The sequence below is a fragment of the Pyxicephalus adspersus genome, chromosome 3 (assembly GCF_032062135.1).
Source record: "Pyxicephalus adspersus chromosome 3, UCB_Pads_2.0, whole genome shotgun sequence".
NCBI classification, from domain to species: Eukaryota; Metazoa; Chordata; class Amphibia; order Anura; family Pyxicephalidae; genus Pyxicephalus; species Pyxicephalus adspersus.
Window position 1 is genome coordinate 87,533,563 of NC_092860.1, and position 27,441 is coordinate 87,561,003.

General features: G+C 35.6%; 1 protein-coding gene across 3 annotated transcripts in view; it reads left to right on the forward strand.

Moving 5' to 3' along the window:
* Positions 1 to 27,441, forward strand: part of BMPR1B (bone morphogenetic protein receptor type 1B) — a 228,052-nt gene that overhangs the window by 30,174 nt on the left and 170,437 nt on the right. The gene's annotated exons all lie outside the window — the stretch shown is intronic.

Below are 27,441 nucleotides of genomic sequence, written 5' to 3' on the forward strand. Positions count from 1 at the left end.
TCAATTTTTGATCAACATTTTCCAAAAATAGATTGTACATTTGATCTCTTTGATCTATACATTTTGTCTAATCATTTGAAAATATTGCATAGTGTATCACTGGTTTAAGTATACGAGACAGACTTGTAGCATAGAAAGCAGTGTATGTGACATGGCCCAGAAGAAAGTCATCATGGTGGTCAGACATATGGGTACATATGGAGCCCTCTTTCTTGCCACTTTTCCCAGCTGGCACTACATATTCAGGTTCAGTTAGAATGTAACTGCAGTTCTTTTTATCTTACACTCTCTATCTTTCTAGGGTAATGTAGTTTGCATGTCAACTGTGCATATTAATGGGTTGTATGAAGTAATAGAAAGTGCATGTAAAATAACTAGATAAAAGTATTGTGTTTTGTGAATGTTATCTGTCAGCCTTTAATCACACTTTTCAGACTGATGTGTATACTATATATAAGTGTTAACTTATTAAGTGATTATAGATCAGAGTAGTGGATTTGTAAATCAGTCACCTAATTTTAATAAATTTATCAGGACCTGGACACATATATTAAATTGTCATTAGGAAAAAGGAACCGCACAATTGAACTTTATAAAATGCCAAGCCTTTTATTTAACACCTGTTCTCTACTTTCCTCACTTACCTTACTTATCTTTGTATTGTAGTGACTTGTAATCTGGTATGTTTTTTAAATGTGAGAAACAAAAAATCTCTTTTAGATTTGAAACCTTAGACTCCTGTTTCACCTTTCTTTCTGTTCCTCATAGGAGAAAATATCAGGAAACTTTTTTTTTCTAGAAGCGTAGAATAAGATTGGATCTTTGTTTTGGTTCTTATTGCTCTGAATCAATCTAAAAAAAAAACATTTTTGCTGGTTCAGTATTTTTGGACAGTATTTTGTGCTTAAAATTATATGGAAACCTGTACACTGAAGTATATAATATTGTGCCTACTTTGTTAAAATTGTCATACTTGAGGCGTCCATGCATATTGTGGTACTGAAGGAAGTGGGAGGTAGTGGTGCGTATTACTGGATCAAATTATCCCTAAGAAAATACAAACTTAAACTGGTAATTTCAGTTAGCATCATTTTGTTTTTTTGCGTGCCTGCACTTTTTGTGTATTTTGTCAAATATGACAGCTGGAAAAATGACAGCTATACATTTTCTGCAATATATTACTGCCACTGAGACTTTAAGATATATTTCTCTCAGTGTTTTTTTGCCTTTCTGTTCTGTTCAGCTGATGGCTACTTGACTACAAACTGTCCTTTAACCACCTAACCGATAACCCCGAAAAGTTCGGGTTTATCGATCACTTACCTGGTCCCGCTGCGATCGTCCATCCGTCGTGTTCCAGCGTCGTCCTCCAGCGTCGGGTGTCCTTAGAAGAAAAAGCCGTCCGGTTTAGAAGAAAAAGCCTGGCGGCTTCTTCTCCCTCCGTTCTGTCCAGCGTGATCGCAAAAAAAAAAAAAAATACCTTCTCCCTCTGCTCCTCCGGACACGTCTGTCCTCTTCTATCTTCAGCCGGCGAGTGCAGTGACGATCACCAGGGTTTCCCGGTGACGTCGCTGCATGCGTCGGCGCAGGAGGGAGGCGGGGCGGGAAATTCAAAATTTTGTATTGAGTTACTTTGCATTGAACTCAATACAAAAAAGCTGTATTGAGTCCAACACAAAGAAATCCTTATATAATGTATATATAATTGTATTATATATATATTATTTAAGCGTACATTACATTGTACACTATTTTTTTTTTAAACTTTTTTTTAGTTTTTTTTTTTTTAAAGATTTTTTTTTTTAAAGGTTTTTTTTTATGTTTTATAAAAAAAAAATTTATTATTTAATTTTGGACATATTTCTGTGAGTTATGCGGTAATTCCGTGAATTATAAGTAATTATTGAGTAATTCAGTGAATTATAGCCTACAATCTAAAATAAATTTCCATGCAAAAAATTTAACACTTTTTGCATGGAAGTTTGGAAAGAATTAGAATACCCGGCGTTCGCGTACGCGTCCCTCGGCGATTCCTGATGATGTCCGTGCATGCACCGTCGATGGGGGTCGTAGCGGGAAATTCAAATATTTTGTATTGGATTCAATACAAAGTTCTGTATCCAGTCCAATACAAAATAATACAAAATATATTTATGTGGTTTTGTCTATAGGTATGTGACGTTGGACGGTTGGACACTAGGGAGGTGTTTTAGAAAAATATATTATTATACAGTGTACCGAATTATCGCATTTTCAGTATTTTTCATTTATTTATGTATTCTTGTTTAAGCTGATTTTTGTGTATTTTAATTTTATTAAAAGTATTTTTTTTTTTACATGATTGTGTGTTTCAAACATTTTTTATATTCATGATATCTACTAGAACCCTGTTCGGACACATTTCTGTAAGTTACAGGTCTACAATTTAAAAAAAAAAAAATTCATGAAAACCTGTAACGCTTTTGGAACAGAAATCTAGACCTCAGTGTAACACCCAGGTGGTTAATGTCCTGACCCTCCCAAAATATGACTTGTTTGACTGTACAGCCCAGGAAGAGAGGTGAAGGTAAGTGTGTATAGGTAGGATTAACTCACTGCTCCTGAATTCAGAGCAGAGTGGACAAAAAGTGATATATTGAATTAGTGAAATTATAGTTACCATCAACTTGCTATAATTTTTTTCTAATCCATTACTATTTATTTTATTTCTTAATGTAATTCTTTCTAAGGGGCTTAGACTTTCCATCATTTCTCTCTTGGTCTTGTATGAGCAAGTAAGTAAGTGAATCTAATAATAATATCCCCAATGCCATACATTTCTCCATTACAAGTAGTCCCTGAGGACATCAGACATATGGACAACTCCTAAATACGAACGGGACTCCCCTGCTCGCTCGTGTGCAGGACGGAGGCTTGATGGGGGGTGGGGGCAGTTTGCATGACTTGCAGAAAAAATCTTTTGCCAAACACAGCTGAGGTTGTGGGTGACCTTAAGGACTAAGCTCTTCTGCAAGCTCTTTTAACTCTTTAATGACCAAGACAAACTCTGCATTTTTGTCTTTTTGCATATCAAAGCACAGCTTGCTACAAAAGTTCATGAATGTCTAGGCTCCACAAAGTTTTTATTCTTTGCTTTGTTTTTTTGCTTATATTATGTTGAGAGAAACATCTGTCCTAACTGCATTAATTAAAATAATGTACCTGTTCCGACTTACATACAAATTCAACTTAAGAACAAACCTACAGTCCCTTTCTCGTATGTAACCTGGGGATTACCTGTAGTTTATTGAACTGTTGATGGTATATAAAGCTATGTGGTCTGTAGCTTTTGCCGTGGGGTGGGGGTGGGGGATATTACACTTACCTTTATTTATGGGTGGAGAGTAGTACATTTTTGAAAAGACAATTTTCATATAGATTGCAGACCCTTTTTTGGGTGGTCCAGTTTAATTCTAATTCATTGAACACAAAACTATCAAAAGTAAAAGTATATAAACCTAAAATACAACTTTTTTAGTGGCATAAAGATTACAAAAATAGAAATCAAATGTAATGTTGTATAAAGCCTTACGTTTCATTTATGGTAAAAGATCACACATATTCAGTGACAAAGAGAAAAAAGCAGCAATTAGCCTATATTCTAGTTTTCCTTTTTCTCTAGGGTGATATGAGCTATCATGACTCATTTCATAAGATTATTTTATTTCACTAGTGGGTTGTAAAGTTAAAGTCTTTTTCCCCTTAAAAGTTCTTTGTTATGTTAAGGGAAATGAAGTGTATCTGGATAGCAAGAATATATCATAAAAATACTTAAAAAGGTTTCTTTCTTTTAAAGTTCTATAATTGCACCACCATCCAATAATTTTATGAATCCATATGGGCAAGCTGCCACAAAGAAGAGAGCATACAGCTTTTTCCAACAGGCTATGAAAAGATGATAAAAGCACCTTGTTAACCTTGTGCTCCAAAGGGGCATTTGCTGTAAATATTGGCTATTGTGAAGGGGCAAAAGTTCATATGTACTCTAATGATATAAGAATGACTATGGTAAATCAGGCCAAAAAGACACATTGATGAATTGAGGCCATAGTAAGCCAAAGTAAACTCTTTGGACACTGTGGTATATCCTAAAAAAGTTGGTATTCACAAATATGATAAAAAATGTATGCAATGATTTAAAACTGCTGTCTGTATTCACAGTTGCATCACAACAAAAAAAGCGCCAGGCAGTTGCTAATCTGCACAATCACGATTGATGGTTATGGTCATACAACAGACCCAAATATTCATGCTATCATTTTGTACATGCAAGTTGCACATTAGTTAATATACAAATGCTTTGTGTATAAATTCATTTGTTTAAATTGTTGGATTGGGTTGGAAAACAAGTAATCATATGGCCATGCAGAACAGCATACCTTAACATATATAACAAGATTAAAGTGTAGATATGACAAAAGTAAAATAAAAATAAACTTTAATTTTAGGTATTCCAAATAGTATCCAAAGTTCTGCCATGCCATTTGCCAGAGTAAACAGAAAATATTGAAATATATACATTTACACATGTAACACTAATTGTTTGCAGCGGTGCGGCAAGTGGACTACTGAGCTTGCAGAATCACAAAAGTTTAGAATGGACAGTGTTTTCCTTTATCTGGGATTCTGACCACTGATCCAAATAATGTTTGACATTCTTCAATTTAAACACCATAGAAAGGCACTGAATTTTACATATTGTTGAAAGCTCTCACAGAATAAACCAATATATTAGAAATCCCAGAAGACATGTGTGCAATCAATCTGAACTGTTTATATACTGAAGATATAATTTTTCAAAGATTTAAGGGCTTTGTAGAGTGCAGATGCTAAAAGAACTTTTAAGCATGGCTTTATTTATACAGTAGTTGGAAAGTATGATAGTCTTCTTTTATGGTTCAAAAAAAACCTCAATTTTTATTGTGTATATTGATTTAATTCAAATCTTTACAAACATTTTTTTTAATCTTTTTAAATATTTTTCCAGTACCTCTATAAACAGCACTGGAAAGCAGATCATGCTGTTCATTTAGCTCATCAACATTAGATACTTAAATAGGGCTCCACTGAAACAGAAAAGGCTGCTATCATTTTTACAATATTTGGAAGCCAGAATCAAAGAGATATTCTAATTACCAGAGTAAATCCAGATTTAGCAGAAACAAACAAGTCTGTTTGTAAAGATTGGCAAAATATTGTCTTTTCATTCTGCTAAAATGTTACAGCATTTGTTGGTTATTTCTACACTTCTAGGGCTCCTCTCTTGAGCCTTGCATCTTCTATATTCTTATACTGATTTTGTAAACTAGTCCTGAACTACACATTGGCATACTCTAGTTCAAAGGCTGATTTTACCAGATAATTAAATGAAAAAGCCCCGTAGGGAATAAAATAAAAATAAAATAAATATTCAATCTGTGTCTCAGATAGTGCCCGGAATCGCAAACAGGGCACTGCTATCTTCAGGGATTTTGTAGGGGGGAGAGGACAGGGACAACCCCATCAATGTGGCTCTGCTCTTCATTCATCAGTCACAGGCTAGGGTTGGTTGTACTGGTTATCTGCAGAGAGTTGGAGGACCTGTCTGTGATAGCCAGCAGGGGTGCATGGAATACATAAAGAGAATTTCAGATCTTTTTTACAGGTAAAAAGTTCACACTAGCATTGGGTGCATGCAATTTGACATGAGATTAATTTAAAGTTATTATGGTATAGAATCTTGGATATATGTGCACACTTTTGTGGGAACTAGAAAATGTTGCCATCATTTTAATGTTTTATTTTTTTCCTGCTTCATGAAACAGATTGGAAGTAACTAGAGAATGTTTCCATCTTCGCTTCATTAATGATTAGAGGCAGCAGTACACATCTGTAAATAATATGTGCTTTACTTGAATATTTTTCCATTTATCCCAAAGTAAACTATTTTTATATTTCAACAAACAGATGTGAATATCCAAACAGAAAATAAACAAAATTCTGTTAGCCATATTATTATCAGTTCCCATTGCTTTGTTTGAATTGGTTTAAAGCTGCAAGCAGTTTGTCATTGGCCATTGGCAAAAACTACTGGACTGTGTTTCTTATGGTTTTATTTTAATTTGAAGTTCATAAAAATTCTGCCTGACATTGCTGAATTATATATTAGAATCACCTGTTTTTGTTGATTTATAAAGAGATTCCTTTTGTTAAATGAATGGAAACATTACCAGTGTCTTTAAACACAGGTTGATTGAAAAGTTAAAGGTGCACTCCCAAGATGTATAATGGTATAGGTTAAAAAAAATCAGATCTTCTGCCTAACAAGACAAGACTATGGTGTAAAAGAACTGCGTATGTCTGTGGACTGGATGTATGAAAATACCGAAAATACCATTTGTCAGAATATACAGTTCTCATATATGCATCCCATCTGTTTTTTTAGCTGTTTGTCTGCAGTTCAATTTTAGGAAGAGTGATCTGGGTGGCTCTGGATATGGCATGGATATTGCAACTGTGATAAAACATGGTTCCTTCACTTTTTATCATTGGTTAGGCGCGCATTCACTATAGTTGTTGGCTAGTCACAGTAATGGGCAATAACCTAAAGAACAACAGCAGCACGGCTTGCTCATTGTTATTGTGAAAGATCAATAATTTAGCAGTTTATTTTTACTCCTTAATTACATTTTATAAAAAAATATTATATAGATGTACATGCTGATGCCGTGAGGGAGTTAGGAAGAAGACCCCAAAGGTAGTCAGTACATTTTATTTACATGTTTGCTAGGGAGCCATTGGAATTTTCTGCAAGTTTGCTTGCTAGGCATATATATTTTTCTCTCAGACAGTAATCAATAATAATAACAACATGGGCAGTGTTCTCCCCAGCCCCATTTAGCTGGGCACACCACCTGGTACTTTTCAGTACCCTTTTCAGTGGTTACTGAAAAGTTGGGTGACAATACAGGGGCATCCACCCACCTACAGCTCCTTGTCACCCAGCCTAAAATAATTTCGGAAGAATACTGATGGCTTTTAAAATTTTATGCTTGACATTCACTATAATACTTTTAAATTATAATGTTACTTTTCAAATCTGGACAAAACAATACAGAACTAATATAGATTTTATTTTCTGACATGAATAATTCAACTCCACGCTCTCTTTTGTGAAATGGGCCATTTCTAGTAAAATATAGATCATTTTCTAGTAAGAATCTAGTATCTTACTAGGGTAGTCTTTGCTTTTGTTGAAAAAGCAGGAGTGGTTGAAGGGCCAGGAAAAAGTTCTTACTTGCAAATAATATTATAATTTCTAGTAAATTTGTTCTAATAGGGCAATGTCTACGATGGGGCTAGTAATCTGCGTGAAGGTTGCCTTTACAGTATGTATATATATATATATATATATATATATATATATATATATATTGTGATACCAATGTAGGATTGGAGGTGGAGGGGAGATATATTTGCCCGGGATGCCTCTTTATGTGAGGTATAGTTGCCCAAGATTCCCCTCTGATGTGAAGTAGCAGGTGGAAAACTCACCTCTCACCTGCGAGGTAATTAGAGAAGTAGCACTGAGGGTGGGATATAACCCAGAGCCAGAAGCTCAGTCAGGAGCCTAATTTGGAGACACAGGGTCTGTGGAGGCTCAGCCTGGCCTAGAGAGACACAGCTAGGCGGACTGTGTGTGAGAGAGAGAGAGCTCAGTTTGGAGGCTCAGGAAGTCTGTCTGCCTGCCTGGGGACACAGGAAGGTGGACTGTGAGAAGGAACTCAGACCTGAGGAAAAGTTTGCTGCAAGTGGTGTTTGGAGCTGATAGGGAGAAGCCCTCCAGCTGATAGACAGGAAAGTCTTATGTTTAGTGAGTGCCGGACAGGCAAGGTTTTCTTTTTGTTGTTTTGTATTATTGTGCAACCTTTAATAAACCTGGCGGGAAGCCAACTGGACACTTATTCCTCGGTGTGATATAAGTTGGATGAATCAGACGTGTCCTTTGAACAAAGCAAAGGCAATCCAGAGCTTAACCCCCTTACAAAATATATTTTTTTGGCCGTGGAAGCCAAAAAAAAAGTGAGTCAGTGAACAGAAGGGACAATGAATGGCACATAGTGATCAGAAGGGGACAATGAATGGCACATGAGTGATCAGAAGGGGACAATGAATGGCACATAGTGATCAGAAGGGGACAATGAATGGCACATGAGTGGCTGTATGTACAGCATCGTTCATGCATCTTGCAGTCTTTTCTCGTTGGAAAGGATCGTGAAAGATCCTTTCCAACGAGAAAAATTGCAGGTGTGTACGCAGCTTTAGTTGTGTCGCTATCATTCATATATCAGATGTATTCATTGTGCATGATAATAGACAGACTTTTGAAAATGTACTGTTGGTTGTTATTTGATTTAACATTCATGCTAAACCCTTATTAACCCTTATTAGCCTAAACTAGTACTCTACTATTACTATTTCTGTTTCTCTAACATTGTTACAAATTGAACAAAATGTTTGCATGGAAAAGTTTTGTTTTGTTTCATCAAATAATTTAACCAAACCAGTTATATATGTGTTGTTGCCTTTGCCATTAAGTCTCAAAGTTTTTTTGTTACATAGTTTTTTGTAGCTTTGGTCAAGAAATAGTAAGAAATAGGTTGAAATGTGTGCCAACATCAATCTGCTCCCCTTAGCAGTACCAAGTCTCATCTACATTATTTATGTCTTTGAACTATGTTTCTGTTATTGGTTGACAGTATAAATTTAGTTGAAAGGGCTTAAATACCAGGAACTAGCTTGTATTCCACAAATCTTGCAGTATCTAAAAGATAAGAGGGGAATATATCACTTATATATAATATATTAACACTTGTATTTACCTATTAGGTGATAATTAGTTACTATATGCAGAAACAATGTACATTTTGTTTTTTCTGGCTAGTCAGCACGTGCATGAAAAAAAAATGTAACTTGCAAAGAGCAAAGAAGACAGGAAAATGTCAAAAGCAAGACTAAATCCTTTTATTATTTATCTGTACCAATTCCATCATAGGTGACACCATCATTTTTTTGTTTTTTGTTTCTCTTTTGTCAATCTCCGGCTATCTTGATTGGCTTGGCTGGTATAATTTACCTCATGCAGGTGGCAGGAGTTCATTCAGCCATGGCAGCGCAGTAGAAGCAGAGCTGCATTGGGTATCAGAGCTTCCCACACTGAGCTCCTGTGCAGTTCAAAGATTTTGACAGATGCAAGAGACCGATCAGGTAGAAAGTTATGTTTAATTGCAGAAGGGACAACATCACCTGTTGCTTTCTGCAATAAAATCTGCAAAGTCTGCACATCAAAAATATTTCTTCCTCTTGCGTATATAAAGTATTAGGTATCTAAATTTCAGAGCTAGAAAGGTTGTCATAGCCCATCAGGTGGTGGCAGAGGAAGTAGAAAAAGAGGTGGTTACATACTGAAGAATAGTTGGACATGTTTTTTATCCATTGTACTTAATGTCTCTATTTCTTCTATTTAAACACTGACTCAATTGTTTAATTAAGACAGAATTTATCAAACTGAACAAAAACTGCCAGTGGGGACATGGGGATACTCTGCTGTGTGCTAGATCTGACACAGAACCCCATGAATTACTGCCTATACATGGACATATCCTAAGTTGTTAAGATGCTGAAGAGATCTGATAGATAATTGTCTAAGTGCTTTATCAAATCTCCACAAAATGAGGTTTTTAGCATAGATCTTTTGTTTTTTTCCTGACACGGAAACTTCTAGCACAAAAGTTGAAAATACTTTCTTCTTCTTGAGAAGGTGCAATTCCTGTACTAGATTACTTGCATTGCCATAGAGATGAACTAAAATGTAAACTTTAATATGTGTTCGGCTAATTAGTTTGTAATGTTGTTATGAAGGGAATTTGCAATGGGTGAGGTTGTTGTTTTTTTTTTTCTGCAAAAAAAAACAAAACAAAATGATTTAACATTAGTATTTCATCTGTTAGTTTTATATCATTATTCTGATTGGAGACATTTGTTTGCATGCACAAAATAATGCTAGAATTATTGACTTCATTTACTTCAGTTGAATTTGTTTAACTGGCTAGGAAGATATATTAAAGTTATTATTACCACATGTATTTTTTAATTTAGATTTTATTTGGGGAGATTTATACTTAGACAAACAAACCTAACAATGAGGAGTAAAAGTTTCCTACAAAGAAAATCCCATCCAATACTACCTCACTGGTAAAGTGCAACTCTGGACCACAGCACTAAATGCTCAGCTGAAATGTTTACTGTTGTATCTACCATACTTAACTTTCAGGATAATCACTTTACAACAATTTATACCTGCTGAAGTCACTTCAAAAAGTATTGCAATCTTAAAGTTCACACATGGGGCCTGGTTCATCAAAGCTTTCCAAGACTGGAGAACATAAACTGTCATACTGACTATAATACTTTATCCACTCTATTTTGAATATCAAATACTTTTAGCTTCATCTTCTGGAATGGATGAATAATCCTAAACAGGAGAAACGTTTTGACAGAAGCTGGACTTTAAACAAAAGCAACCTACAAATTTACTTTAAGGAAGTAAATGTTTTCTTTCCTATACTGATTAGAAATAAATGCTATAGAGGGTTTAATGAAGAACGTAACTGTCATGCACTAGTCTGAACAAGCCAGTTTCAACAAGCAATTCAAGCTTTCCAGAAGGCTGATTTGCTAGTATCGCGGGTATGTCTAATTTTATTGTACTTGGCACACATTTTTAGTGCTGCACTATTTAATAACTCATTAAAATAATTTCACACATAGCTGTCCAACCGTTGAAGCTGTTTACATTTTGACAAATGTATCTGCTGCATCAGTTTTTCTCGCAACATGTACCAACTGGTAAAACACACATGTATTCTGAAAAGAAGGATAACTGCATTAAGATTCTCCACTGAGTCACAAAGTAAATTTGTTTATGTTTCTATGTGGTCTAGTTATACACTTTTACCTGAAATGTACACATTTTACACACTGCATTCATTTAGAAAATATTTTGATGAGAATGGGAATTTGAGGTAAAAGTTTAATCAATTGTTGGTAAAAACTTTTATAAAGACACCCCTGTTTTTTCTCTACTGTTTTTGGACCATGATTACTTTACCATATTTATGCGTGATATTTGCATATTTCATTCTCGAGTGAATTACATTTTCACCTCTCCCCATACTATAAAATAACAAAAATACATACACCCTTTTCATTCTTATGTGTACAAGTTTTTTTTTTTGGTTTTAAATCATTACCTGTCCATTATTATGATGTTTTATAATTACATTCATTGTATGTATTGATTTTTTTTTCTTTTAGGCATAGTCTACACTGACATTTTCCCCAGCATTTAACCTGAGTCTTTTAAAGCCCATGTTTGAAATTCCCATGCATTCCAATGGGCTAATCTACACCAGGATGTTTCCTTGGGGCACGTTTATGAGCTCTATCTTAAATGTTGCTTACAACGTTCAAAAAGTTAAAGCTGGGTTAAAGCTGGAAAACACCCGAAAATGCGGGTAAACGCTTCCATTGACTTCAATTGGACGGTTTCCTGCTTTTTACCGCGTTTTTAAGCACTTAAACGTAAATACGTTAAAAATGCGGGAAAACACGGCATAGGCATTTTCCAGCGTTTAAAAGGCAAGCTTTAAAACACTGATAAAAGTGCTTAAAAAGGCATAAAAAAACATAAACGCAATAGGAATGTTTACATGTGTTTTTAAAAACGTCCATGTAATCCCAGCCTCAGTACAAAAAAAAAATCTGCTTAGGACAACATAATTGTTAAAATAATACCTTTTATGTAATTATAATGTTGTCTTTTTTAATAGGGGTAAAGCATCAGTATATGTTAGAAGTATCAACAGAGTACTGTATGACTATACAGAGGAGTTTTAAAGCAGATGATTAGTGACAGTGGGAAAAACTCTTTCCTATTCCATCTCCCTGCATCTAAAACAATTTATTTTGTAGAAAAACTACAAAAAAAGCTCCCAATTGCCTAATGAAAACTCTAGGTCAGTGTTTCTCAACCCTAGGGTTCCACCAAAGGTTGCTAAGGGTTCCTTAAGCAATGAGCAATTTGTTGCTCTAAGGTCAGTCTATCGGACACCATTTTTTTAAACCTCTCTTAAAGGCTGACATTTTTCCCACTGGCCACTAATGTAGGAGGAATTCTTCCCAATGACTACCACCCTAATGCACTGTGCACTGTGATCTGTGAATTTAGTAATTATGTCAGGGCCCTCAATACCTAAAACATGTGAAGGGTTCCTCCGTGTTAAAAAGGGTGGGAAAGGCAGCTCTAGACACATGAGAATCTTGGTTCTAGGTCATTTTACTTGGTGGTGTTGGCTGCAGTGTTCAGGCCACTTTTCGGTAACCATGTCTTCTTTTCTGACCTACCTGTCTACTCCATCCTGGACACCTGTCTAGGTTTAGTATTTTAGGTTACCTAGTGGAGAGTTTTATATTTTAAAAACTCTATAAAAAGTACAGGGTAGTCAAATCCTCATTATATATTAAAACAAGTTTGTAATAGAATTCTCTTGTGTAGATATACGTCAGGAAAGCTAAATTTTTGTCATCTATATGTTGGTGGGATTCTGATATGACCCATACCTACTGGAATGTTTATATTGTGATTATAATAAATTGAATGACCATTGTTGTTGTTAGGATCTGTGATCTTTGCCCTGTTGGAGAAACCTTTACTTAGTTCAGCTTACAAATATTGCTGTAATAGGAAAGGTTTTGTGTGTGTTAGTCCAGTATCTGGTTGAATAGCCCATAAAATACCTTATTATATGGTCGACCTTGTAAACTAAAGATTAACAGATACTGAGAGTTTCTTATTTTAGTGTTATTTCTTTAAAGCAGAATTTGTTTGTTTAGATGTCGTAACGTCTACAAACCTAGTCTTTAGCAGTGATTTTAACTTCTCCTGCATTAATGGCTTCATGTTTTAAACTTAAGCAAGTACATAAACAACCAGCTGATTAACACTGTGCTATTTTTCTATAGGTACAGTTAGTTTTGGCTATCTTACATTTCTTTTGCCATGCTGCCTTTCCAGAGAAACTTGTAAAGTGTTTACATGAATGTAACTGTGAAGAAATAATTCAGCAGATTCAAATTATTCAAATAAAACAGCAGTATGGCTGGCACATTTAATATGTGCCACGGGTCCTGTGTTATAGTATACGTTTCATATTTGTTGTTTTTAACCTAAGTACAAGAACTCAAAACCGGCAATAAGAATACAAAAATCAGACCAGGTGATAGATTAAAGTGGACCTAAACCCTGTGTTACCCGTCCCGGTTCCCTCTTTTTACTCTGCTTTCTCCTTGTGATCTTCAGTGCATGTGCAGCTCAGCTTTTATGCCAAAAACCCGGAGCCATCAGACAGGTAAAAAAAGAATTTTGCAGAAGGGACATCGCCTGTCTTTTTAGGCAATGTTGACCTACCTGTTATATAATCTTAAAAGTGAAAGTTTTGTAGCCAGATTAACCCTTAATGACCAGACGTCAGCATTGCATAGACACTTAGACTGAATTTGCCAGCATTATTTTGTGTCATTAACCTTAATTGACATGGCATATTTACCCTTCTAAATAATTTCTTACAAAATTAAAAAAAAATGCACTGTAATCTTATTAGAAAAAGCTTCATTGAATAAAATTTAGTATTCTGTATATTAAACTTCAATTAAAGATTTTGAAATTGGTTTATACCACTTCTCCTTGCCTCGGACTCTCAAACACATATTCTTGATGACGTATTGACGTATTTATCTCCAGTACTACCATGTTTCTGCCCTTGTCCGATGGTTTAATTATATTCTCCTTATTTTTATGTAATTTCAAAATAGCTAGTGTTTGTTTTTTCGTTATATTGTTTGAATGATCTTTTAAAACTTCTAGCTCAGTTTATAGCTTGCGTGACTTGTACAAATGCAAATATGCTGGGATTCTGTTGTAAGTCTGGAAATCTTGTCGATTTCAAGATCTTTTTGCAGGTAGGGTCATTAGTTATAGAATTTGTTGGCTCTTTCTCAGAATATTGGTTTTCAAACCCAATAATTTCATCATATAGTTGTGTATGGTCTCTTAAGTATCTTAAAATCTTTTGAATTAAAGTTTAAGCAATCTTTTGGGAAAGATTTCTCAGAGTTGGACTCCTTATCAAAGAGAACTCGATAGAACAACTTACGTGCAAAGGTTTAAGGTTTAAATCTTTTACAAATTCAAATTTGTCAAATGTATTGTTAGGACAAAAACTGAGACCTCTATTTCGGTTTCTGACAACCTATTGTTCTCTTCTAATAACTTGAAATGCAGTACCCAGAACATGAAATGGGTTTATTATCTCTCTAGTTTTGTAATCTGGGGTGTTGCATTTAGAATACTGCCATTGCTCTATACAATAAGCTGCAAGGGTCTCTTTGTGCTGTGCATCCAGATATTGGATTCATTTTCTTAATACTCCTGTGATATAAAAACGACATTTGCAATGCAGCAGTAGTTAGACATTTTCCATATGAAGCTTAGAAACCTAATACCTATAGCCTTTGAAAATTGTTTATTATATTTAATCAAAGTTTGACATAAATCAGTTTATGTTAAATTCCAGCTGCTTCTGTGCTCAGTATATACATCATCACTCGTCACTGATCAAGCTTACCACAAAATTAAATAGTATTCACATAATAAATACATATATAGGATACATATATCCAGTCAATCCATTCTAGTGGAATGCTTAAAATTTTTAGGAAAATGACTCACAGATTTTTCAAGCCTTTGTGGTTTAAAGTATACTGTCTGTATAATACACATGCAACAAGTCCATGGCAAATGAACGTAAGAGGGTTAACACTGCAAGGTCATATAAAAGTTTCAAATTGTTTAGAAAATCTCATATCAGACAGCTGGGGAACATCAGACAGACACTCCAGATTGGACTAATTTAATACGTTTTATAAAGTCTTAACAGCGCAACAACAAAGACTGAAGGACAGGATTCATCTTTAGTTGTTTTTCACAAGCTCTTTGGAAGAGAAAAGCAACAGACAGCTGTACTCAATGGACCTCTACACAAAGTGATCTCATTTATTGTAACCTGCCTTCTGGCACTCATGATTAGCAAATAACTTTATAAGGATATAGTTTATAGTCTCTGAAATGAAAATGAATAAAAGTTAAGATATTTCATGGCAAAAAGAAAATCTGTGCTAGTTTTTTCTCTATTTGCTATCAGATGGCATTTGTTATTTTAGTTAGCCTTAGGCATACCATGCTGACATTTGCTGGCCTATCCTGCATACCTTGATAAGAAATCAGAGCACATGTGGGATCTGAACGATGTGCTAAGATGCCAGTATGGTTGTGTATGTATACATGAGGTCTATTTCCAGTGCCATTGTTTGATAAGAAAACATAAGCTGCGTACACACTTCCAATTTTTGTCGTTGGAAAGGATCTTTCACGATCCTTTCCAACGACAAGGGAGTGCACGATGCATGAACGGTGCTGTACATACAGCACCGTTCATGCTCTATGGAGAGGGGAGGGGGGAGAGCGACGGAGCGGCACCCTGCTGCGCGCTCTCCCCTTCCCTTTCATTAGGATCGGCTGTCGTCCATCGTCCGTGGATCCGGCAGGTCGGTCGTCCGGACGATGGACGACACCGACTGTACACACGGCAGATTTTCGCCCGATAATTGGCCGATGCCGATTATCGGGCGATAAAAATCTGACGTGTGTACGTAGCTATAAACATGGTGTAACTGTAGCATCTTACAAGCAGTTACGGATTGTATAGTAATTTCCCAAACCCTGCACTAACTGGGGATGAATAACTTTGGAAGTAGAAAATGTTCATTTACCTTAGTGAATAAAGTGAAGCTGTGTTAACTCTAATCCAGTTATTTGTAAGGCAAAATCAATCTCACCCAAACACCTTCATTTTGATATGTTTGAGGGGCACTTAAGGCATTTACAGATCTAATATTACACTGCAGTAAATGAAAACACATTTCAGTGCAGTAATCACCAGCTATTCAGCCAATGACACACCATGCTGCGATCCAGCACCAGATCTCTTCCAAGTTTACTGACCCCCAGCGTCCTATTAGCACCAGTCCACTTCCTATTAGCATTTTCTTTCATGGACACACCCACTGGGTTATCTCACCTGATTTGCCTCACAGTACTCTTGGGCAAAACATATCACTAGATAGATTTTTAATGAAAATTGTAAATTTAAATATATTGAAAATATCTATTGAAACAACTTTGAACATGATAAAGCTTAAAATAAAATCTAGTGATTGGGTTTATAAATACTTAAACTCTCCTGTCTTATAACATTTACAACTCTCTGTTTATTCTGTGCTTTATGCTTTGCTCAGACACAAGATATTCAGAAACTTTGTGGCCTGTTAAGTTGCTGTCACTAGCTTTTTCTGAAAAGGGTCTTGTAACTCTGAGCCTTGTTGAGCCATAGAAATGAATGACCCATGGCGATCATGGTTGTGACAACTTCCTCATTGCAGTAAAAAAAAAAATAATAATATTGAAACATGCAAGAATTATTGAAGGCATATAATGAGCATTCTGAGGAGTAGCTTAAGCACCCAGGAGTATACAATATGCTTTTGCAAGTTCAACAGCTCACTTCTTGGAGATATATATATATATATATATATATATATATAATTTTACACTCTATTAACAAAATGGTATCCTTTGTTGCTATGTATTTGGTATTAAACACATCCCATTACTGCTAAGAGGAACTACTTCTCCAGCCTCAATATAAAAGTTTCTTTCCATAGAAAGCCTCCAGCATCATAATAAGGAAGTTCTATAACATCTGTTTACACTGCATTGAGGAGCAGAATCACAAAGTAATGTACATGTCAGAAATAAGAGCTCTGAAAAAGAGACCCAGAATTCGGACTTCTAACCCCATAAATCAATGTAACCCCACACCTGTGAGAAAGTTCAGGATACCACCAAAGCTCCTGCTATAAAACCCTTCAGTACATAGTCTGAGAATTCCTTTTTTGAATATTTTCTCAGTTCTTAAATTCCACACATCCCTGCAACAAAAATATTTTTGGATCAATGTGTCTGCTATACTGGACTAAATATTAGTGTTTTAACATAGAGTAGTTGCTTTGTGATTGTATTAGCTGTGGTGCAATATGCAGATTTTGTGTTTTTCAATGTTCTATACTATGCATCTTTACACAGGATCCAGATTATTTTAATAGACAGGGAGCAAATGCATGGAGATGAACATTAAAATGAAAAAATGAAAAATGATGAAAAAATATTTGCTATGCTGATATCTGATCATTCTGATCATTATCCCTATTCTTTACTCTGCCATTTTAAAATTGTGCTAAGTTTTCATGTTTGTTTTGCAATCATGTGCTGTAAATTTGTACAGAGTCTTCTCCTAAATGTCCAAGCTGCTAAACCTTAAAGAACAATTTTTATTCCAATCAAAAATATATTGTTTTTAATAGTTTTATTTAAAGTGTCATCCAATACAAAGTAAATAAAGTTTTTTTTTTTTAGATGCGGGATAGTTAACCCCATAGAAGTTTTGTAAATCTCTTCTGAAGCCTTTTGGTGAAATTTGTTCATCTGAGTTCCTGGGTCTTGCACACCTGTTGTGGCCATCATTAGGGGTCCAACTGTCTCATTGATTTTTTTTTTTATCCTGTTATTATCATGGTGAATTACCATAAGGGAACATAATGGAACACACACAATGATAGTGACGAACACCCATAATTCCCAGGTGGACAGACATAAGAACTATGCTAGGGAGATCGCACTACGTGAGACTATCTACTACTTAGATTGTAAGCTCTTCAGGGCAGGGTCCTCTCTTCCACCTGTGTCATTGTCTGTCTTTTGCAACCCCTATTTAATGTACAGTACTGTGTAATATGTTGGTGCTTTAAAAATCCTGTTTAATTAGAATAATATTCAAGAAAGCATTCTGCAATATGACATAGGTCTGTGACAACAGTATCCTCCAAGGTGGCATATGTAAATACCAACAGCATCCTCCATACTGGCTATACATCAGTAACATCAGAATGATGGGCATACCTCTATGGTAGGAGCACTAACCTGTATTTTGTTTTGCAGTATTATTCACTTGTTAATAATTTAGGATTGAATATTTGAGAACTAAAAACAATTATTTATTAACTTATATTTAATATACCGAAAATCCAGGTGAATTTCCGACTAATGACTGAGTTAGCTATTAACATGTTGATGGCACATGGTTTATTTTTTTTATTTTACTTAATACTCCAATAATCATTTCCCTCCCATGCCAAAACCACCCATCTTGAGCTCCAGGCTTTGCTGCCTCTGCGGTTACTAGTTATTGGAATTCAAGAGCAGCAGCTGGAAAAAGCTGAACATTTGGTGTGGACCTTGTACTTTGTCTGTATGATGGGTCTGCCACAGCTTTTGTAACCTTTCTATGAGATGTGGAAGGGAACCTACACAGTCCAAAGTCATATTATTGTGCTAAGAAGCTGGGAAACCTGAGAAGGAGACACAGCTTTCCTGCAAGTAACAGATGGTTACTGTTTAAGTGCAGGCATAACCCTGTCCCAACACCACATGTAATGATGGGGGAGGAGGTCTCAGAAAAAAGGAAAAGACTGATTGGACCAATCTCATATCCTACTTAATCATAGTCATATGGGAGGCTTTTTCAAGCATAGAGAGAGATGGCTGTTGAAATTTCTAGCGTGCTGGAATCTTGCAAGGAAGCAGTGCAGTGTGGTAAGTTTCTGTGGTGTGTCCTGTGATTCAATGAATAGAACCTTTCCATTTCTGCCAACCCTGCAGAAAATGCGGTCAAGGGATTTATTATGGAACGTACCAAAGGCTGGCACACAGCTAATTACACATAAAATGAAGTGGAATAGAAAGTCATAGCCCAAAAGGTGGCAAACAGAGAAAATATTTTATTTTCCTTTCTTCCATTTAGTTGTATGATGTAGATTATAAATGCTCATTATTTGCAAATTCAGTTAATTTATTATAAATTTTCTATGCAGATATTTCTGCCATCCAAACTTACAACTTGTCTGTCCAATTATTCTTAAGGGAATTTCTGTCTGTACACAGTGAAGATTTGTTATAATGAGAAATAAGTCTGTCCTTTGTACAACTAGAATAAACTTTAATACACTGAAATCATATATTTGCGACTAATGACATGTGCGGCTCCTTTTCTAAAGTGCATTTAAAACTGCATGCTGTTCAAGGTGTTTCTTTTCTCTCTGAATACATGGCGTTATCAGGTATTTCTGACCTTTCTTGTATATCCAACTGTTCAAAACATATCAACGTGTTTAAAATGAAATCTAAATCTCTTTTTATACATTCTAATTTGCTATAAAATACTTTTGTTGTGTTTGTTATTTTTAAATAATATATAACAGAATTTATAACGCAGCTTGTCAGTCACTAATTATGTTTAATTTGTATTTGAAATTGAGTGATTGTGATGACTTTTATCCCTCAAAGAACTGCATCGTGCTTTAAAACTGTGAATAGAATATTTTTAAATTCTGGCTAATGTATTCTGGACACTTCTAAGATGAAAGAACTTTTATTCTGCTTGCTTTACTGATATATGGTACAAATCTCTGTGTTTCTGTTTCATGATGTGGGTGACCGGTGCAGTCGTATTTATGCCACCCTGCTGAAACGGTTTAATGTATTATCCAATTACAGAAGCCCAAACAAACTATCAGGAGCCCCCCTATTAGTGATTACACCTTGTTTCTCCAGCATTTATAGCCAAAGCTCAGGGAAAATAGGATTGGAGCTAGGACAGTCTTCTGAGACCTTGCTTTGGATCCAAAAGTCAGCATAAATTACTCAGTTCAATTTCCTGCTGTTTATAACACCGTTCAATTACACGAGGGGTGCCTTTTTGGGAAGATTTCCTGCAGTGTGCAGTTTTTCAGCTTACATTTTTTAAGGTTTACATAGAGAGAATAAATGCTGTACTGTATAAGCCATGTATATGTCATCTCTGTTTAAACCTGACATTTTTTTTCAGGTAGTTAGCTGCAATAGAGGAACCTTAAGTAAAGGGGCAATATACCTCCGATATATATTTCCAGCGTATGATGACTTGTTGATGTTTCTCTAATGTTGGAGGTGGAACTTAAAGCATGTTGATAGGAGAATGATTGTTTAGGTCATTTTAATAATATCTTATGTAAAAAGTTTTACTACTTCTGGCAAAGTTTATAGTGTATTGATTTACATATTTGTATTGTAATCTTAAAATAAAGTGTTGTTTATGTGGATATCTTCTTAGCTTTCCATGTGAGTTTTATATTTGTCACACAAGCTAATGAATTGAACAAATGGAATATAATAAAGACAGCACTTGTTTAAAATGATGGAGGAAACTTAACATTTTGAAATGATTGATTAATCCCTCCGGACAATCTGTCTTTCACCTGTACTCTTAACTACTTGGTACCTATTGTGATGCCTCAGTTACTTACTCAGGACTATACTGTAAGAATAAAAAATTGGAAGCAGACAGGATGTTTATTGCAAAATGGACAGGTGGTGTCCTTTCTACAATAAAATAAACTTACCTGCCTGTTTGGATTGGTAGTGAGCGCCCGCATCTTCACCTGGTCATTACCGGCAGCTGTGCATGCTGGGTATTCCAAAATCAATAAAAGAAATTGCAAGCAGGCAGGTTTATTTCATTGTTGAAGGAACATTGGCTGTCCCTTCTGCAATAAACGACCTGCCTGCTTGCAGTTTTATTTATTTGTGAAGAATATTTCCACTTTAACAAGGAATGACAGAGTTTCTCTACCATCAGTCAGAATAGAACAGAATATTTTATGGTAAGTTTAAAATTGCCTAAAAAAAAAAGCAATCCAGACTTTCCACAGCATAGTCATGATCCTCAGAGAAGCACACAATTCAATGTCACTACCATTGTTTTAGTTTTTTTTTTCTTTGGGAAACCAAATATTTTACCCACACACGTACAGGAAGAACATACACACTCTATGCAGATGGCTAAGATTTCAGCCCTTTTGTGGGAGTACTGGCCATTTAGCCAACATGCTACCTATCAACTGTAAAACTGTTAAAACTAGGTGTGTATCTTAACTGTGGATAGAGGAGGAAAGGTTAGAACCTTATTTTTTTTTTCTGTCTTTACTAGTATGAGGAGGAAAGAAAAGTGTAATGTCAAACGCAACAGGGTTAAACAGAGTTGAGATTTCACTTCTGTTTTGTGTTTTTAGGACAGAAGGTTCAGGAAAGGCTCTTTGATTAGGAATAGAACAATAACAACAGGACAAAGGTTCCAACCATTCCCTACTTTGTCAAAAAAAGGAAAAGCTAAAACAATGTTTTGGCTGGAGTGGATCTACATACACACATGAGACTGAAAATCTGAAATGTGTACAGCAGTCCTAATCGATCAGAGGATTGATGAATGATTGATCAGGAACAACTGTTATCCACTCCTTTGTCTTTTACCATTAATGATCATATGGTAACTGAACTCCCCATTCACATGAATAGGAGAAGAGGTCGTTATCAAGCACTATCCTAGATTAGCAGAAAAAAATTTCAAGGGACTGAAACGTCACTTCTATTTTTAGTAGGTTTCACGCATGCCATGAACAGCATATCTTGGATAAGCTATATTCTAATTGACACTTTATATTTTTACGTTTAAGCTTTTTTTTAAGTTAACTATTGCTTTACACTAATAAGACTAATAAGACTTTACACTAATAACACTATTCCTTTAAACTAATAAGCTAACCAGCAACATTATAAAAGCAGCAATAATGGGCTAGTGTCAGCATTCCGGCACCAACAATGGATACTTAAACATTCTTTGGACCAGATTATTCAATTTATGTTTAGTTTTTAATGAAGCAAAACCAGATCTCACAATGTTTATACCTTTACTATATACAAAAGTGCTGTAATTGAATAATTCTCAGAAACAAGGAGTGATCAGTGGTTTGCAATGTTCAGTAAGTACATTATTTACATCCCAACACAGGTAGTTCAAAGGAGCATGAAAAAGTATTGATGTTACACACTACAGTACATATGGCTTGATAACTTCTTGTTCATGAGTGTTTTTAAATTCGTTGGAATTAAGCAAGGTCCAGGGAGCTGGTGTCATTGCCATTGTTGAGCAGTGGAGTCAATGTTGTTTCCCTGGCGGAAGCAGAATTATGCATAAATGAGAAGTAATTGCCTGAAGCTCTAGTTGGACTAAGTCAGGGATGAATACCATGAGCCATACGCTTAATATTACATAGCCGTGTTCGTGTCAGAAAGTACCTAGCAGCTGATGAGATGACATACAGATATGTGATAAAGAATTGAAAGAAGAGTTTTCCTAGTTTTTAGGTTTTAGATTTGCTTCACTTGGGAATCTGACAGCATTCAATTAACTGTGTGATGTGAAGTTACAGGATGTAAAAAAATATAACAATTTGTTATGGATTGAGCTATCTGGCTTGTATTTGTTTAGACAAAACATGCAATAAATTAAGAACAACTCATTTATTCTATATTTGGAGAAATAAAAAAACTGTAGGGTTGATTTTCCTAAGGAATAAATCACCTTCAAGCCAAAATCCATTTTTTTTATTTAATTCCCCCCTGCACATCAGGTATTCAAAGTAAACACCTTTACTCTTTCTCCAAATGAAGTATACCTTAGTGCATGTACGTTTCAAAGTGAACTTTACTTTGCTAAAGAATCCTTTATTGCTTTAGTAAGTCAACCTGTCAGCCAAAGTATTCAATAAGTCCTCTGCTTTCATTTTTTATTCTACAATAGAAAAAGAACAGTGACACAGACATGTCATTGTCTTTGTAAATTTTTGTTAGTCATCAGTACAGTTTTCTGTTTATGGATAACTTAATAAATAGTGATGGAAAATTGACAGCCTTCACCAAAATGACTAGGTATGGTTTACCTCTTTTCTTTTCCTGGCACAATGGTGGTTCATTGGGAGAAACCTTCCCTGGAAAAGATGTAATTGCTTCCTTTGCTACTTTACATCCTTGAAATGGAGGCTCTAGAATTAGGATCCTTAGAATGGGATTCCATGTCAGGAAAGACATGCTTTAATGTAAGCCTTACCTTCAGATCGGAGAGATGTGCAAAGCTCCAGCCTGCACTTGGGTTTGACAAAGGTGTTACACTTTAAGTACCAGCTGTTATTTGGTTTGTAACTGTTTTATTTATTTATTCATCCTGTTTGAATATACCAGTAATGGCCAATTTGAAATTATCAGTGACCAGAATAATAACTACCAGAATTATTATCATTGACTACAATAATATCTCCCAAGACGGGTGTCAGTGACCACAGTCATTTTCACCAAAATTGGTATCCGTGACCAACATTACTGCTCAGTACAGTGTTTTTAAAACCTCCACCCCATCCACCCTCAATACTGGTAAGCATTTCCAACTACCACCCCCTTTCCCCTAACTACTGGCCAGTGCAGTGCTTTTATTTTTAAAGCCCCTGGAGCTTCCAAATCACAAACTTCTCCTATCACATTACCCTGCACTTCTCTCTCTTTCCCCACTCCTCAGCCTGGACATTACTTGTTCTTGTCCATGGCGCCAGAGGTTGTATAAACAAATTTATATTATACATAAAATGTGTGTGTTGTGATTGCGATACTTTAAATAGTATACAACAATATTACACATCATGGCACCATGAAAAAAATGTTTTTCAAAGAAAACTGCACACAATGAACAAATATAAGGCCATGTCATACAGTGGTTTAGACAGCAAGAACTTTGTATTGTGACTTTTGCTTTGGTGTTGGCAATATCAATATTGAAAGTAAATTGTTGACATTGTTGTTGCATTGAAATCTGAGGCAGTAAAGAAGAATGGATTTCACTGAACTCCTTCAAATAATTGCATTATAGTAAACACACACATTTCATGTGTAAACATTCTCCTTTTTTAGTGTACTTTATTTATTTGAGTACTTTTATACAAAAATGGAAAAATGTTTATTGTAACTATTTTTCTTCTTTATCACTCAATATATTTATCAAAACATATTTACTATAGTTTTTGTTTGTAGGTTGTTTCAGCTTTACTGGGAAGCACTTTCTGTTGGGGCATATACTGAAAAGATATATGTAATATATACCCTGTTTCCCCGATGATAAGACACTGTCTTATTTTTTTTGGAAGGCCAAAATATGCTCTAGGGCTTATTTTCAGGGGGATGCCTTATTTACCCATGAAGAAGACTACAGTACACAGTTATTGTTCATATTTTTCATTTTTCCCTAAAAAGGGGGGGCTGTCTTATTTGATGGCCCTGCCTTATCATCGGGGAAACACGGTATGTATTTTATGTACAGATTTCTAAATTCTCTATTTTTGGGCATAATATTAGTATTCTTGTTTAAAAACGGCTAAGACAAACCGAGCCATATAGCTTGGCCCTTGTTTTAGATAAGTCAAACAAACAACCCTTGGCTCCAAAAGAGAGAGTGTCCCCTTAAATAAAGGAAAATTGGGAGCTTTGCTCAGGCTCAAGGTTTCTTGTAGAGCAGAAGTAAAGGTTTTACCAACGTTTTGTATGCTTGGGATTGCTGCTAGGAGCCAAACTAGTCAATCTAGAGCAATGTTTCTCAACCAGGGTTCTTCCGGAGGTTACATGGGGTTCCTTGAGCAATTTGAGTCTCCCAGTCAGCTTAAGTGACACTAGTGATCTGTTTGTCTGGAGGAAAAAGAAGTTTAAGCTCCAGGAAAGGAAGGGATTCTTCACTGTAAGCTCTGAAAATGTGGAATCGGTTCCCTAAGGAAGTAGTTTCAGCAACTACAGCAACTACTATAGATTACTTTAAGAAAAAGCTGGATGCTTTTCTAGGAGCTCAGAATATAACTGGGTATAAAAGCTTTAAAGTAAAGATAACAGACTGTTGATCCAGGGAACATCCGAATGTCTCATGGAATCAGGAAGAATTTTTTTTCCCCTGTTGAAGCAAATTGTACCAGGGTTTTTTCTTTGCCTTCCTCTGGATCAATGATGTCCTATAGGGTTTTATATTTGGGATATGTTTATTTCCTTAGTGGTTGAACTTGATGGACTTCTGTCTTTTTTCAACTTAACCTACTATGTAACTGTCTATCTGTGTAACATTCTTAAAACAGGTAAGCAATGTTAGAGGTATCCTTATCATTGGCCACCATGTTATTATACTTATATGTAAATATTGTAAGGTTTCCCTGAAGACTCATAGTAAAGTAAATCAAGGGTTCCCCCCGTGTTAAGGATGCCCAGAAAGGCTGATCTAGAAGATTTTTATTGTTTCTTTGCTAGTTATTAAATATATTTATAAGTTACACCATTGTGCTATTGACCTACCATTGGTCTACTATCGACCATTTCTTTCTCACTAAGGTATTTTTACACAGTTTATGTATATAGCAGCCCCTGGTATAAATGTCTGCATGTACTCTTTTCCTGATAACGTTTAGTTACAAAATAAACAGTGACATATGGTAAAAGTACAACATTGTTGCTACTCTAAATCTTGGTAGACATTTTGAGGTTGACTTATAGTTGACATAAACATGTGGGGGTCTAGATAAAAATGATTCAGGTTTGTTGGTTCTTTCCAGTGGTTTTTCATACATCCACGTAGGTTTTCTCGGTAGGACTCCACACATTTTGTATTTCCCACAGATTTCAAGCAAGCTATATATTATTTATTGCTAAATAGCTGGAAAAGTCCATATGGCTCTGCAAGGTAAAATATTCCACAGAAACAGACAGGTTGCTGCTTTGAGAGCTGCCAGGTTAGGAGGAGGCCAAGGTGGGATATACAAATAACCTGCCAGTTGTAATCTTCAGAACCTTTAAGTAAACAAAGCTGGAATGAAAACAAAGTTTTCTTTTTTTATTTGGAAACCTGTACTGTGTCCAATGATAACATTCCATGCTGGGCTGTGTGAACCCTTTGAGAAAGACACCACAGTGTACTACGTTAGGTCCACAAATCCGCCTCAGTGCTCACTTTGTACAGGCAGAACACTGCATGTCAGACAGCCTCGCACTGTATTTTTACTTCATTCCTATAAAAATGCAACAGTTGAAAAAAAAAGAACTAGCATAACACTAGTAAATTACAATAACAACTTGTCGCTTTTACACAAGCGTTAGCTCTTGTTTTTCATCTAACAGCACAGTTTACAACGGGCATATTTATGTGTCATTCGGTAAGGTAGAAATGTTTGCACTATAGCCAGGCAAGCTTTCAGCTTATAATATAAAGCCACATTTTGTGATAAGTGCTGTGTAAATCATATAATGTCATTTTGTGTAATACAAATTTGTGTAGTGTTATTAACATTGTTGCCTTTGGAGTTTTTTCTTTAACATTAGAGGTGCTGTCTGTTTGGTTCCAATAAATTCTTTAAGTAGAAATCCAGGCAAAAAAAAAAAATAGTCCATTTAGGAATAATGTCACCTAACTTGCCAGGGGGCATGGAATTTTATTTGCTTTTTTTTTACTTTTATATTAAAGCTGCGTACACACGTTCAATAATTATCGTTGGAAATGAACAAATGACCGATTGGCCAAAAAACGTTCTAAAAAAAAGTGGCCAACGACGCAGACGAACGAGGATTGTCGTTGGAAATGAACGCCCAGCACGGCGGATCTGATTGGCCGATGATCGTTCACTATCTATCGTGTGTACAGTCGTTCAGTGATGAGTGAGTGCAGTGATGATGAGTGCATGTTTCTGCAATACACTTTCTCCTTTACATGTCACTCCCTGCATCTTTCAAACGATTGTATCTATACACTATTGTACACTACTGGTGGATTATATTTGAACGATCATTTTGTTACAGCATGTACAGAATTGTGCTCAATACGATTGTTCAAGTATAATCGTGCATAATCGTTGATCGGTCGTAATCATTCATTTTCTAACAATAATTATTGGAAGTCTGTACGTAGCTTAGGTTTGAGGGGAAGGGGGGTTGAACGAGATAGAGGAGGAGCTGATGAGGATTTTCAGAAATAATAGATTCCTGCTTTAAAACAAACCTCAATAACAATTCTATTTTCTCAGAACAACATTTTTAATTTTATACTCACAGACACCTTAAAGCAGACCCTCATTTCCACCCCTAACAAGTTTTCAAAGCACACCAGTAGTCCAGCCTCTTACCTGGACTGATGATGCCACAGACCCTCTTCTTCCTCTGGAGTCGGAGGAGGCTGGCATTCTACCAAG